The following is a 16,868-nucleotide window of genomic DNA, read 5'->3' as shown; positions in this document are numbered from 1 at the left end:
ATGTCCCTTTCCCTACTTTAGGATGTGTTTTCATTTCAGATAAATAGAATAGTGATGAGCAATATATGTTCTCAAAAGAAGCCATTAGGGATTTGGAGCTCTTTGTTTTATACTCTGATAATTACAGAGATAGAGAGAATGCTTAGATGACTACTCCCATTCTCCAGCAAGCTATGCCCCATAAATCCATAAAGCCCAGGTTCATTTACAATAAGCAAGCTAGTTATACCAAGTACATCCTACGAAAAACATTTTCTAAATAAAGACTCCCTATCTGTAGTAAACATCATTATCATCCTGCAAAGAGGTCTATTCAAGGTCATTAGCATGTTCATAAGGAAGGAAGGAAGTTGAAGGTCATTCACTCCCAACCTTCCACTCTCAACCAGGTTTCCAGTAGAGCATGAGTGAGTTGCAGACTGGTGTTAACCCTTTTCCTCCCAGTTATTTTATGGGATGTCTAATTCTGGGTTGACAGGCTTTTTTGTGTTTAATTTTGTTTTTACCCTCAGTTCTTTGAAGCTGTCATTCTTATAATCTCCTGACGTCCACTAGTTGCTAATAAGAAATTTGCTGTCAGTCTAACTGTTGCTCCTTTGTAGGTAATCTATCTTCTATTTCTGTTAGCTTTTAAGATAGTCTCCTTATTATTGTCCTTTGCAGGTTCATTATAATGTTATACTGTGTCTGAGCATGTATTTAATTTCATTTATTTTAACTGGTGCTCAACGAGTACTTTCAGACTTAGTACTCATATGTTTATTTAATTCTGGAAAAATCTCATCTGTTTTTTATCAAGTATTGCTTTCCTATTGTTCCCTGTTTTCTTCTGCAGAAATTCATTTCAGACAATTGTTGGAGCCCTTCAATCTACCTTCTGTTTTTCTTAACTACACAAATATTCACGAACACAGACATTTTCAAATCAGTTTATCACTCTGGCTATGAATTTCTCTTCCGGCTCACATTTTCTCTGTTCCTACTGTCCCAAAGTAAAGCTCACCACATCTTTAGTCTTTGTTTTAATTCTTCACTTTCAGAACATTAATATATTTTCCATATTTATACTTTTATTTCATTTCTACCTTTTTTTTGTTTTATAATTTCTTCTTTTTTTGAATGGATGTTTAAGTGACCCCTGGGTCTGAATTCTCACTTAGAAAATATAAATGTACTCTTTTTTCAAGAATCAGAGTGAAACAAAAATTGCCATTTTCTACCACCAACTTCCATACAGTATAAGGAAAGGTTTCTGATGCTCTACACTTTCTAAATAGATAGAGACCAAGATCTGACGTCTACAGATCTGTCAGCTAGGTTCTACAGCCTAGGGAGGTAATGGAGCTGCAGATAAATCCAGTTGCTTTCAATTTTCAAGTTCTGAAAAAATCCTGAACTACTAAGAAAGAATCAATACATCTTTATGAGGCACACATCTCACCTGGCCAGTTGGATTTCATCTTTCACACCACAATCAGGATCCTTGAGGATGAAGAATCAAAAAGTTTGTATATTGATATTTCACTAAGGCTATGTTTAGGCAGACTTGCCAGCAAACAGTGGGAGAAGGTAAAGTGAAAGCTCAAGTTTGTAAATATCTTTAAATTAGGAAAAAAATAGTAAGTTGTTAGGTGATTTTTGTCATAGACATACTTATTATCATTAACCAAAGTCATTCCATTCTTATAGCCAATGCCCCTTCTATCTTTCACTCCTTATGTCACTGCTGGTACAGACTCAAGGATAGATCTTAAAGTAAAAGAAGTCAAAGCAAACATAGAGATCATCTAATCCTAATTGTTTAACTGTATTATAAGTTTCCCACAAAAGTTCCAGTGAAAACTAAACTGAGGGAGGATTTTGGTATCAGGGAATGGCATTAGCTGAGAAATTCTTTTGCAATAGCAATTAGTAAATGTGCCTGAATATTTGAAACAAAATGAGGAGGGAGAAAAAAGGATATCAAAGAAGAAGAGTAAACAGTTGGGTAGGTTGGTAGTAGTGGGATGAGGGAAGATGAAAGGATGTTAGGAAGAGAGAGAAATTCAAGATAGTGTTAAATTTTCAATCTGCATGACTATGAGATCGCTAATTCTACTAACAGAAACAGACCTTTCTCACATCTTTTATGAGGATAGTCCCATTCATTACATATTACTTCAGCACTGCCTATATCAGCCCAGTGCTTCTTAACCCTGGCTACAAATTAGAATATAAAAATGCCAATGCTTTGGCCCGTACTCCAGAACAAATGAAACTGCATTTACGGAAAATGCATTCATAGGATCTAGGCATCAGAATTGTTTAAAAGCTCCCAGATGATTTTGATACACTGTGAGCATATAGATCCTGACAGGAAATATTGACATCTAATGCTTGCTTGCTCTTTGACTTCAAGGAACTTAGACTTTGGTTGGAAAAAGATATTCCAGGTAAGGTCCATTTCCCTTTATTTCATACAAGTTTGTGATATTGTCATGCCCTTCAGAACTTTCTGAGAATCTAAAAAGGTCTAAAAAGACTGGACTTTTCAGTTTCAAAATAAATTTATGTATGAACATACTTTGTTAATTTTGACTGACATATCTGTTCCTCATTGGGTGATATTAACAACATATAGTCATCACTGTATCAGTGCAGAAAAGGACCAAGGGCACTGTGATATGCAGTGATTAGTGACTCTAGTCTGCTCAACTTGAGCACTCAAATATACACACACTAACTTTTTAATAACTTTTGGACACTAAATTAATATATTTTAATACCTTCCTTTCTACCAGATATAGCCCTCTTTAGCAAAAGGTTTCATGACCTCTGCTATTTCCTCAATAATTCCTCAGTTGTCCCTTTCACTCTGTCCCAGGCTGTCTCTGATCGTATTATCCAAGCTTTAGACAAGGTCTCAGCTGGGTCTACTATGATGTAAATGCTTCTGATGAAAGCGCTTTTCCCCCCAGATAATTCTAATTCAGCTTATTGCTTTTCATGTGCAGCCCATATTTTCCTGTAGATACTAGATTCAACTGGAGGATTTTCTCTTCTCAGAAAGTTAAACATCGGCTAATGAAAAATGACCAGAAATAAAGTACTTATTAGAATTTAATTACAGAGGAAATTATGTTTTTTTAATAGCTTACAATGTGATCCTGCTTACTAAAAATGATGCACTCTATTTTACAAATCTTCAACTTTATCCCTATGCAACAACCAAATTATCTTAATGGGTGTCCAAGTGACAAATTAGATGAATGTCTTCCCCCTGAGTCATTTTCTGATAAAGACACATCGTTTAGCTGCAACATGACAAACTATGTGTTCAAAGTGACAAATCATTTAATTAAAATTTACAAGCGGTTAAATACCGTTTGACCCAAATGGAGGCTGTTATCATGAATCAATTTCAGAGGAGGAGCAGGCTTTTCAGAAAAATCAATCCCAAATAACTGTAACACTCTGCACATATTATACAATCTCTTTAGGGTGTTTTTGAACAGTTCTTCAGGTTAGTGGCACTTTTTACCTGGCTCAAAAAGAATTTCAATCTAGTTGAAAAGAATTTGAGCTTTACTTAGTATTTAAACTCTATTCATTTCATGAATATTTAATATCACGTTCAATGTTCAAGCAAAATGCTCTTCTATCTTAAGAGAAAATAGCTAAAATTTTGATGAGTTATGGTTTTTTATTTCATATACAGGCCAATGGAAATTGCAATCATCTTTCATGAAAAGGCTGGGTAGTTTTTATTGTTTGAGAATAAGGGTGGCTATTGCATTTACTTACTAATACAGTAAATGTAAAATTGCTTAAGTAACATGCTTTATTATTTTTGCTGCCAACCGCATAGTGTGAGGGTAGTTTCATAAAAAATATAAATTAGAGAAATTTCACATGCCAGCAGGCTGTAGATCTGTTTTATGGCTCTGACTTAGCAGGTGCCCTTCTATTTCAGTTGTGCCCTGTAATGAAGTACATATTTAAGCAGTATTAAAATGCAGATAAAAATATGATACATATAAGTCAAGTCAGTTCCTTTCTCCAGAGATGCTGTACTTTACAAGCTCGATCATTAGTAGTTAATGACTTGGGATACCTTTTATCAATTCAACTCAGCTTTTTGCTCATCTGTTCCATGCCAAGGTTGATAAGGTCTTAGGGAATGTGTTTGCTTAATTTTGGTAGTAAGACTTTTAACATTAATGGATTCATCAGATGTGTAAGACTCATCTATGGATAAGGAAATGCATTAATAGTAAGGGTTAGACATAGTCCATAGTCTAAGCTAACATAATAAATAGAAATAATCAATGAAACATCAAAATAATCATCTAAAATAAATAAATAAATATATATATATATATATATATATATATATATATATATATATATATATACACACATACCATTTTCTTCCCCCAAATCATTTAATTTGATTATAAAGAAAAAGGCAAATGATACTGCTGGATAATCTTAAGTTATTAATGTTATATATGTATATATGGAATCTATTTTGTTTTCTCATCTGTGGAACAAGAAACCTGAGTTTTTCACCCTTAGATATGTTAAGAAGAGTGATAATTAAATATGCTGAAAAGCACAGGATTTTCACTAAAAGGTAATGACAATTTATTATTTACAATGTGCTATATGACTCCATTTCAAATATACAAAGCCAGTGAAGTTTGATTTATGAGGACAATTATCAATGGTTACCAAATACTTAGATTTAAATATGCCATATGTAAGTCGAGAGCTTGTTTACAATGGCAGATATCAATTGGACAGATAACTAGAATTTTGACAAGCAATTTTTTTCAAGCAGAATATTTTATAAAAGGTCAAAAGTAGAAAGTGTTTCATGCTCTGTTGAAATTAATGGTTCAGCTGATGTCTATAATGCTGTTTACAGTATTCTGAAAAGTACACAACCCCTAATTATCTATAGTAGTCATAAATAATTGTCAAAAATGCAAATGAGAAAAATTCTATCAAATTAAAATAATTAGTTCACTAGTTAAAATTTCCTTTCATATTAAAAACCTCTTACTTTCTAAAATATGACAGTGAAAAATGAAGCAGTCCTTTAGCATACTATTACCGAAGCATTACTGAAATTTGACTCTAAAATATAAGCACAAATGACAAATAACAAGTGCAATGCAGATTATGCTCTGGGCGTTCATTTATTACCTTGTTTTCCATTTTTACACCATGATGCCTACTTTAGCAAACTAACAGACCTCAGGTATACTTCTCTTAAATGCCAACACAGCCTCAGGATCCATTCATATAATTTTAGTTCTAAATTTAACTGACTGACTAACCTAATGAAACAATCCAGTCTCAAGCTTTGTGCCAAAATGTATGACCTGAGAAGACATAGGTCAATTTTATCTTATTTTCCTTTTATTTATTAATTTTATAAGTAATATTTTATGAATACATGTTTTGTGGCATTACCACATAAATGTTGACAATGGACAAGGACTAAATCTGGCTATGACCTATAAAATAAAAATCTGTTAAAGTTATAAGACAGAGGTTTCCGGGTTTGTGCAAGAGCTGGCTCAAGGGCAACCCACAGTTTACTCTGCAGGCTGGACAATCTTGGGTGAAAGGTTGTCTGAATCTTTACTCCACAGACTGGACTTAGACTCTCGTCTCCTCCAGCCTCAGTAAGCATTGGTGGAAACATGGTCCCTGGGCTGCTGTGTGTTCCCACCACATGGTTGTCTCCACAGCTGCTCTCTCACCCCGTTCCCTTTGTTCGCTCTGCTCCATGTACATTGGCTTCCTTGCCGTCCTTGTTACACACCAGACAGGCTTATATTCCCTCTGCTTGCAACATTCTTCTCCCAGACATCACATGACTCTCCCGCTTTCCTTTCAAATCTTTCTTTAATTATCACCCTCTCACCCTATCACAGGTCACCTCTGACCAGGCATGTAGACTGGCTACACTTTCCAGAACTCGCCATGTCACTTATCATGCTCTATATTTTTCATAGTACGCATATCATATTCTATGTATAATTTAATTACGTGTAATACTTATGTTTTATAATCTATCTGCTCCCACTGGAACGAACGTAAGCTCCGAGAGGATAGGAATTTGGAGGTGTTTTGTTAACTAAATGCATCCCCAGGGCCCAGAGCCGGGAGGGCCTGGCAGAAAGTCAGTGGTGAAGAAATATCTGTTGAATGAATGACCTGAAAACAGTAAACATATGCTTTAAGTCCTGAACATTGATTACATGCAGGGATAAGCATTTTAGTAGTGCTATTCCTACAACTACTACTTCTTTCACTAAGGCCTTTATACGGTATACCAGGCACCATTAACTGTTTCACGCAAATCATCATGTTTCTGTTCAATGCCCCTGTTACTTACATATTATTATCACCATTTTACACATGAAGAGGTTGGGATTCAAAGAATTTAAGTGGTCACACAGCTAGGAAATGGAGGAAGTGGGAGTAGAACACGGGTCTGTCCATCTCCAGAGATTTTACTATTAACCATTAGACAACACATAAAATGCTCATCTCTAATATCCATTTGGTAAAAATGGGTCATGATAATAGTTATTTTCTTAATATCCTTTATATATACACTTTTACTCAAGGACCTATTATTTGTCACTTGAACTAAGAATAATTTCCTTAGATTCCTCTCTTTCTACTCCAATCCAGTCTGTTCCCTGTGCTTGTTTAATTGGCCTAAAGTACAGCTGTAATCATACCATTAATCTGATCAGAGGCCTCCAATGTGTCTCCATTAAGCACATATTCTCTTTATTGTATGACCCCAGTTTACTTATCCACTGATGCAGCTTTCCCTCCCCAATTCCCACAGAGTAAGAAAGCTGGACTTGAAGAAACTAGCAATGAAATGAGAATGAGCAAAGTTGAGTCCTGTATGTAACTTAATGGGTTTATGAATATCAAGTTTTAAAAAGGTTGTAACCCTAGTACCATCATTGTTATCAAAAAGATTATCTCTCCTTTTCTGTAAATCAGCATGTGTACTTGTTGTCAGAATGAGTTGAAGAAGACTAGGGGTAGATACAGTACCCAGATCATAACTGCTTCAATGTTGAGAAGAAAGACAGGGGACCAGTTTTCTGCTCCATTCTGCTCCAGAAATAATTAAGTAGATAACTTTCAGATGGTGTCAGTAGCCAACCAGGAAGTCCCATGAAGTCAGAGACTATCTTATTCATTGCTATTTCTTCAGTATCTATTGCAGTGACTAGCACAGAGTAAAAATCAATAAATACTTTGTTTTTATTGCTACTCTTCTCATCAAAACTTTAATTTTTAGCTCTTTTTTTCCCATTATATGTACAACATTTACAGTAACATTGCAAGAGATGCAGGAATTTAAGATCTTTAATGAAATAAATGGTAAAAATTCTAAAGTCTGAAATGGCATCCAGACATTCTCAGAATGGTCCTTTCCAAATGAAAGAAGGATCTGAAGTGCTTTGTCTTGAATCCCTAATTGTCATCTGATGATAACTGACATGGATTTTCTTAAGAGTGAATAAATGGCCAAGCTCCGTTCTCCCCTGCAGAACTGTATACCTCTGCCTTTGTTGGTGTTTCAACCATTACAGACCAGGTTTCAGTTTGTTATTATATTAGACTCCATCGTGTAGACTTTCCTCAACACCAAGACCCTGCAGTTGGCAGTGTGAATTGCTCTGTCTAGTTAACAGTATACACGAGATTGAGGCAACATGTTTTTATTTAATTATGGTAAGCGTATTTTCCCAGATGAATCGGTTCACAGGTGCTCTTCATTTCCTGCACTCTACTGTGTAGAAAGCTCTTTTTTTCTTTTTAATTTATTTATTTATTTTTGGCTGCGTTGGGTCTTCGTTGCTGCACGCAGGCTTTCTCTAATTGTGGCGAGCAGGGGCTACTCTTCATTGTGGTGCGTGGGCTTCTTATTGCGGTGGCTTCTCTTGTTGCAGCGTGCAGGCTCTAGAGCACAGGCTCAGTAGCCGAGGCACATGGGCTTTGTTGCTCCGCGGCATGTGGGATCTTTCCAGACCAGGGATCAACCCGTGCCCCCTGCATTGGCAGGTGGATTCTTAACCACTGTACCACCAGGGAAGCCCGATTAAGTTCTTTTATTTATATACATCTACGTATGGACTTGAGGCTGCAACACAACTGCATCCTTAGGAGGCTATTGTACTCCGTAATAAGACCTCTAGTTTTCATTTTCCATTTCTGGCAGATTTTTAAAAATATTTTGGTTTAGTTAACTTGGCAAAGTTAAATCAAAATGGGGATGGCACTAATGAGGATAAAGCTATAATTTGATTAGGTATCATTCATTGCTCCTTATCTTTTTCTTAATCCTTTCCTTTGGTGCATGCTTTTTGGTTATCTTTATTTTTAGTTCATTTTGCTTCCCCTTTTAAACTTACCATGTTGCCAGTGACAACAAAAAGCCATTGCAATCTTTCCTAATCCAACAGATTTGCCATACTCCTGAATCATTGTGAGGCATACTTAAACACAATCAGAATAATATGTGGTACTAGTCATATATAGCCTAGTAATAGTAATATATGGTAGTTTTGCAACCTGAGTTCATGATACAATACTGGGTCAAATTTGACCTGAGATTCTGTTTTGTTTTGTTTTGTTTTGTTTTGTTTTATTTCTTTAATGCAGAGACTAGATAAGCAAGCTGTTTACAGGGGATGAAAACTTGACTCTACTTTTATTAACTACATAGAGCCTTTGCAGATGTCTCGAAATCCAACCTGGGTTTAAAAACAACAGCAGCCCAGGAAAGAGATGAGTCTAACTCTGACCTTCTCCATAAAGACATGCCCCACTTCTGAGTGATCAATTCTCCCTTGGATTCCTGGCTTTACAATTCATCTAGTGTACCTCCATCTATTTATCTTCAGTATTCTTTTGGGTCTTTTCTCTCTAATTAGATTATAAATTCCTTCAGGGTTAAGGCAAGAGTCTAGCACAGAACCTTGTACAAAATATGTAGTTACATCGTTTCATACCAATGTAGAATTGCTTTTAATGAACTATGAGTTTACTTTGCCACAATAAGAGATGCAGATAAGAAACTCTCCTAGTGAATTTGTTAACTGTGTTTCACAAATTCTTCCATAAGAGAATCTTTAGAAAAAGTTTCATACATTAGAGGTCTCATGCCCAGGAACAATTAGTCTACATTTTCTGAGCAATAATATGAGCCATGTGACTGCTCTAAAACAGGGTTCGGCAAAGACTTTCTGTAAAGGGCCCAGTAATGTTTTAGGATTTTCAATCTCAACTCAACTACTCAACCCTATCACAACTATTCAACTCTGCTGTTGTAGCAGGAAAGCAGCCATAAACAATACATTAAAAGGGTGTGGCTATATTCCAATAAAATTTTATTTATCCACACTAAAATTCAAATTCTATATAATTTTTATGGTTCACACAATAGGATGTATCTTTTGATTTTTTTTTAAACTACTTAAAATGTCAAAATTACTCTTAACTCCAAGGTCCTACAAAACAGGTGGCAGATCAGATTTGGTCTGTAGTTTATGGACCCCTGCTAAACACCATCTGTTTGTTTTTTTTTTAATGTCTTTATTGGAGTATAATTGCTTTACAATGGTGTGTTAGTTTCTGCTGTATAACAAAGTGAATCAGCTATATGTATACATATATCCCCATATCCTCTCCCTCTTGCGTCTCCCTCCCACCCTCCCTTAACATTGCCTGCTGGTAGCCTGAGAAACAACTTGGCAGCCTGGTTCTAGCAACTATTTAAAATTGACTCTGGGGGCTTCCCTGGTGGCGCAGTGCTTGAGAATCTGCCTGCCAATTCAGGGCACACGGGTTCGAGCCCTGGTCTGGGAAGATCCCACATGCCGCGGAGCAACTGGGCCCGTGAGCCACAATTACTGAGCCTGCGCATCTGGAACCTGTGCTCCGCAACAAGAGAGGCCGCGATAGTGAGAGGCCCGCGCACCGTGATGAAGAGTGGCCCCCACTTGCCACAACTAGAGAAAGCCCTCACACAGAGACGAAGACCCAACACAGTCATAAATAAAATAAATTAATTAATTAATTTAAAAAAATTAAAATTGACTCTGACCACCTATGCTTCTCACATGGGTAGTCATAATGCCATAACAAATAACCATCAAGTCTGTCTGTCTGTTTCTTGCTCTCATTGCATGACCATCAGCATTAACAGAGGGCACTGCTTCCTGTCTTCTTACCCCTGGACTCAGGAACCTGTACCAACTAGTCAGTGACTGACAGAGTAGGAGGAAGAAAACTTGGAGAATCATGAACTTTTTAAAAAGATTTCTGTTCAAATATGATGCACAATTTCTATTCACATTTCATTGGACAAAGTGGGTGACGTGATCAGTCAAAATTCAACAGGGTGGGGAAGTGCAGTCCTGTCATGTTCCTGGAAGGAGATGAACAAGAATATAGTATATCTCCCTAAACACTAAAATAGCACTCTGTTTAAAATGGTACGCCCCTCTCCCAGCATTTCCCAGTCTCCTTTTCACTGCTTAATTTTGTTCCATGGCTTTTGTCACCTTTTTATGTATGATGTGTATGTATAATTTACAGAGGTATCATGTTTATCCGTCCTTCCAACTCTCATCCAACCTGCACTGTAATTTACGTGAGGGCAGAAATTTTTATCTTCTTTGTTCACTGCAAATTTCCCAGTGACTAGAAGAGTGTCAGGTACATAAGAGGCACTCAATAACTATGTATTAAGTAAAAGGATGAATGAACTACACAAATCCTCACAGCGTGCATACACCCAGCTTCACCTTATCTTCTTACCATGGCTTTCCCCTCTGATTTCCTCATATACTACTTACATTTTATCTAATGTTACTGTAAACACACACACATATGTGTGCATACACACAACAGATACGTGTACACATATCTTTGTAAATCTTCTCAATTTTGCCATCATGAATGAACTATTCCTCTTGAGACTCACAATGATAAATGAAATTGGGTACCAAAACTTTTGCTGATCAATTAATTGATTGTTTTTAAATAAGCTGCGCCCAAAAGATGAAGAGTGCTCCTCATATTCTCTGATGAAAGAATTGTTGGGTTATTGTTTTCATCATGGCTGAATGTCTCCTCTAACTGTAATTCGAGTGTAATCTCTGGCTTTTAATACAAAAGCCTCTCTCACTACACTCCCACAGAAAATCATCTGAAGTTTCTTCTATGATTGGCCTGATGTTCCCAGTCACCAGACAAGTAGGGAGTCATCCTGCTGGGAAAGGCCCTGCTTTCTAAGGCCTGCTTTGCACTACAAAAGGGAACTATCTTAAGAGCACCTATTAGTGCTTGATTTTCCTCTTTGCATCTCCATTGCTGTCTAACTGGCACACTTCATGAAAGCCTCTTCTTCTGAAGGGTCTGTTGAATTTCCCAAATACCAGCTATTAAATCTTTACTTGATCTTAAAAGAGTTGTCCTATCCTGAAAGAAGGATAAAAGGAATTCCTAACAACAAATTTAGGCCATTCCTACCTAAGAAACAGTTATGGGTTTCAGTCTAATACTGCTAAGTATCCCCCCTACCCCAGTACATTAGATTACATCATTGATTTTACTTATAAGTGGATTTTTATTTAAAGGTTTTATATGCAGTTATCTAGTACTCTAATAAGGCTAACTGTTTCACAACACCAAGGTTAAAAAAGATGCAGGTTAATAGTTTCTGTATGATTTGGTGCTTAAAATCATAAAGTCAGGAATGAGACAAAGAAGGGTTCAAATCCCATTCTGCCATTTGTTCTGCCACTGTGGCAACTGAGGATGTTATTTGACCTCTTTGAGATCCCATTTCTCACAAGCTAAGGGGCCTATGAAGATTAAATGAGAAAAGTTACATATAGCCTTTATAACAATGCCTATCACAGGGCATTAGAGAGAAAATGGCATGGGCTCTACTTTCTCAACAATATCTTTATGTATTTCTGAATCCATACCCTCCTTCAAAGTTCCCTTCAAACTTTTATGCTCTCCCACCCTCTGCACCCCAATAATCTGTTTCTTTCAAGCTAAAAATCCATCTTCTCTAATCAGTCCTAAATGAAGATTGTCTCTTTCCTGAGCCATCTTATGGATATTTGATATTGGCTATGTGTCTGAGATTCATTTGTGACACTTATATGTCAGATGGGAGGATTAGACATAAGCAAACAGTGTGTCTCTCTGTCAACATTTCTTCAGCCTTCTGTGGGAAATGCCAAGAAAACTTATTAGAGTAATTTGCAAAATTTTGTGGGCCAGTTTGCTTATTCAAATTAGAAACTGATTATGCATTCAAGTTTTATAAGGGAATAATTAATTCAAACTTCTTCAACAAAAATGGAAGAAGACCTTCAAATTTGGCAATCATGACCAAGTTTAGGATGTTAATTTAGTTTAGCTAAGTATGCAAATCTTAAGGACAGTCATTTAGAAGTGATCTCTCTTACTTTTAAAAAGTATGCATTAGGCTAACGTATGATTTTGGGGAAAAAAGAAAACTTTGTGACATGATAGATTGGCAAAAAAATTGTATGATATTTTTGTTAATTTAGCCAAAGACTTGGAACAGCTTTTTTGAGAACAGCAATGAACAATTTTTATATTAAGATGTTTTATCCTTTATATTGTAAATAGATAACGTTGGGTGAACACCAATTGATTGAAAATAAAGCAGCAGTTTTTCTATCATAAAGACAAATAAGGCCTGAGTGGAAAGTTCATCATCCATGAGAAAGGCAAAATAGGTTTACTCCAGGCTCAGATACCAGTCAGCACCCCCCCAAAAAAAGATTATGTGGCAATGATGTGGGATAAGTTTTGAAAAATTATACAACTGGAATTAAGCCAAAAACCAAAACACCAACACTTGTTTTTACTGTTAGTATAAATTGTTCAGGCCTAGGCAAATCGCGCAGCAAGCAAATGAATCTGTTTCTGGCATTTTTCTACCCCTCTTTCTCTTATGCCTGGTGTCTATATATTTCTTCCAACTATCTAAAGTGCTTTCTGACTTCTTCCTCCAGATAACTTCAACATTTTCCCTACTTTGTCATGCCATACAAACCTACCCTAAGCCCTTTGCCTCAAGTCTACTATAGGCTTGGCGTCAATGGGTAATAAAGCTAGTATCTATTGAGAAGCCCTATACACCAGGTACACTATCTTACCATCTCATATAATATTCAAAACAACCTTATAGGATAGATGCATTTTTTTAATCTTCATTTTATAATTGAGAAAACCAGGGCTGACAGAGGCTAAGGAAATTGCCCCTCAGGGCTAGGAGACTGGGCTAAAGGAAATAGGGTGCCTAGGAAGCAAAATTTAGGGTGATATTTACTCTCTGAGCTGTGAGTAAGAACCTACATAAATTCTGTGCCCTAACCCTGGGCTTACCTTAGCCTGGGCCTTGCAGCCCATGGTCACACAAATAGTATTTAAAAGAACTGAAGCAGTCTAGCTCCAGAACTTTTGCTTCATCCATTCAATGACACTGCTCAACTCAGAAATATTGTTGGTATTGCTCAATTGACAAATCACTTTAATATATTATTCTTTCTAGGAAACATCATCCTCAGCCTGAAATAAAAGATGTATCACTCATTCATTTATTCAACTAATGTTAATTAAATAACTGCTACAATCAAAGTACTGTGCCTAGTTCGAAATATATACATTGACGGGGCAAAAGAGACATGGTGACTTGCTTTTATGGTCTAGAGGGAGAAACAGATGTTAATGAAATAATCATACAAATGAAAGTAAATTGTAACTGTGACAAGTGCCATGAACAAGTACACAGTGCTATGAATGACAATAATACTGATATTTGTTCTGTTCAGATTATTCTTAGGATTCTGAGCAAGTGATGATTAAAATATCCAAAGGATGAGGAACTTATTACATGAAGAGAACAGTATGGAAATACTAGGCATGGGAGCATGTAGGGAAAGACACATGCATAAGTAATTCATATATAATGCAGAATGTGATAAATTGTGCAAAGGAATCAGTCTGAGTGCTCAGGTAGGGGTTCTAGCTGGGGGTAGTTAGGGCAAGCCCCATTGAAGGGTTGGCATTTAGCCTGTATGTTGTCGGATTGGCAGGATTCGGACATGCAGACATGGGGCAAGGGGAGAATTCCTGGGAGAAGGATTTACTAAGAGCAAAGAAACAGAGGTAAGAAAGCTTTGCCAGGATAGTGGCATGGCGGGTACAATATAGAGTAAATTAGGACTAGCCCATCAGGGGCTTTAAATGTCAGCCCAATCTGATGAGCAGCAGAAAGGTTTTGAAGGATATGGAGTGGGAAAGTGACATAATTAGAGCTATAAAATTTCATCGTGCAGCTTTATATTAGAGTAAAATAGAAAACTGAGGCATGTGATCACTCTAATCTCAGTGAACCATTTGAGAAATTAACTTGTTATCTAAAGAGGGACTCTTTTTTCTTTTTTCTTAGAGGAGGGTCAGAGAAGACTTTATGGAAGAGAAAATCTCAGAGCTGATCTTTTAAAGCTAAGAATGGCTGTAATTCAAAGAAAAGGTATCTCCAAGTTGGAATAGTATCAAAATATCAACTAAAAGATGGAAGGGGGTGAATTTAATTTTTACTTAAAGAAAGAAGATGCTTAAAGCAATGAAAAGAGATAAACAAGACAAGAAAAAAATAGCCAGGACTGATAAAGAACTTGAAGCTTGCAGTATGTAACTTAGTTTGGTTTTGTGTGTCAGGGGAGAGCTTTGAGAAAAGGGATGACATGATCAAAGAGGCAGAGGAGAGATAATTTTGTCAGAGACATATGAGACTGATGGAAACTGGGAGATACTGAGGCATGAGAGCCTTTAAAGAAAAAGTTAAAGCCATTTAGGTAAAAAATGACGAAGTCCTGGATCCAATATAAGTCCATGTCAAAGTCATATTTGATTAACATTTGGAGAAGGACCTAGAAAATGTATCCCATGTTACCATGAGGAAGTCAGAGCCCCTAATTCAGTCATTCATCCATTTAAGGAATGCGTATTGTGTGTCAGGTGTGCCAGACCCCGTGATAGGAACCGGGCTCACTAAAGTTAATATAGTCCCAACTTCCAAGATACTTATGACTTACTGGTATGGTTAAAGCCATATCAAAATTGGGCAGCAAAGTGACAATCTCAGTGAAATTACGTGGAACAGAGCAATGCAATTTGACAACCAAAAATATATATTTAATAAGAACCTGCTATGACATATGAGCACTACTATGGTGGACATTATAGAGACCATTGTAAAATAAACAACTCAATCCCAGTCTTCAAGAGCCCATAATCTGTCTGGGTTTGGGAGACACAAATACACAAGAGGTTAAATCAAGACAATGCTTAATCTAATGACAAAGGACTGGTACAGATAATAAGAGTTTATGGGAGTTTAGAGACCATATGACTCTAAGGGAAGACATTATAGAGCAGCCAGATCTTAAGCTGCACCTTAATGGACCAACTGGATTTGCCAAGAGTCTCACGTCATTTAGGATTGAATAAATGAGCTCCTCAGAGTGGTGATTTGGCACAAGGAAAAAGACATGAGCGTGCAGGCAAAGAGATCTAAGATAAAACACATATGTATGTGTGTGATGCGTGATTTTCAGTAGTGATGTAGCTTCTTTAAGCCTTAGTTACCTTTCTTGTTAAATAGGAAAAATAATAAGAGGTCCTATTTCACATAGTTGTTATGAGTACTAAAGGAAACAATATTTATAAAGTCAGGTCCAAGTATGCATGTATAAAATGCGAATTCCCTCACTAAGTTTGCAATAAGAAAAACCTGCTAGACAACAATCTATGTAAGGACAGAGTTCCTGTATCTCTTGTTTCCTCTTTTCCCTAGTTTCTGGAGCTTATACGACTATAAACATGTGATGAATAACTGAAGAACTTAAAAGTGGATTTGGGTGTCATGAGTGGACCTATTTCTTAAATTTTATTTATTTATTTATTTATTTATTTATTTTGGCTGTGTTGGGTCTTCGTTTCTGTGCGAGGGCCTTCCCTAGTTGTGGCAAGCGGGGACCACTCTTCATCGCGGTGTGCGGGCCTCTCACCATCGCGGCCTCTCTTGTTGCGGAGCACAGGCTCCAGACGCGCAGGCTCAGTAATTGTGGCTCACGGGCCCAGTTGCTCCGTGGCATGAGGGATCTTCCCAGACCAGGGCTCGAACCCGTGTCCCCTGCACTGGCAGGCAGACTCCCAACCACTGCGCCACCAGGGAAGCCCATGAGTGGACCTATTTCTGTGGCAAAGTTCACGTCAGAAAAAACTGAGACCAAATATTGGAAATTGAAGTCTGAGGCTGATCCTGTTCTTTGGTTCTTAGCTTATCTATTAGGCAGTGAAGCATCACTGAAAGCCCTTAAGCAAAGGAGTGATGTGATGGGGTGGTACATTACAAATATTGTTCTGGCATCCAGGTAGTGGGGAGAAGTGAGGAGGAATTAGATCAAGAGAGTGGAAGGAGGGGAAAAGGTAGATGTGAGGCCTTGTGAATGAAGAATCCCAGGACCTAGTGACTAAATGAAGAGAGAGAAAAGGAAGTAAAAGGCGCAAGAACTCTTAGAAACCAGAGGAAGGTATTAGTGCTTCCAATAGAAACCAATCAGGGAAGCAAGATAGAGTGACCAACCATCCTGGTTTACCTAGATAAGAGGAGCTTCCCAGAACAGAAGAGTTTCAGAGGCAAAGGAAATTCTCAAAATCCCACAGATTTCTTATATGACACACAACTATAAGCAGCACCAGTGATCGTGTCACTACCA

General features: G+C 37.1%; 1 protein-coding gene across 1 annotated transcript in view; it reads left to right on the top strand.

Moving 5' to 3' along the window:
* The window catches only part of NEGR1 (neuronal growth regulator 1), an 836,678-nt gene that overhangs the window by 772,773 nt on the left and 47,037 nt on the right, over positions 1-16,868 (top strand). The window lies entirely within an intron of this gene.

This window comes from Balaenoptera ricei, chromosome 1, assembly GCF_028023285.1.
Source record: "Balaenoptera ricei isolate mBalRic1 chromosome 1, mBalRic1.hap2, whole genome shotgun sequence".
NCBI lineage: Eukaryota > Metazoa > Chordata > Mammalia > Artiodactyla > Balaenopteridae > Balaenoptera > Balaenoptera ricei.
The sequence above is the reverse complement of the archived record's forward strand: the minus strand, read 5'-3'. Positions and strand labels throughout refer to the sequence as shown.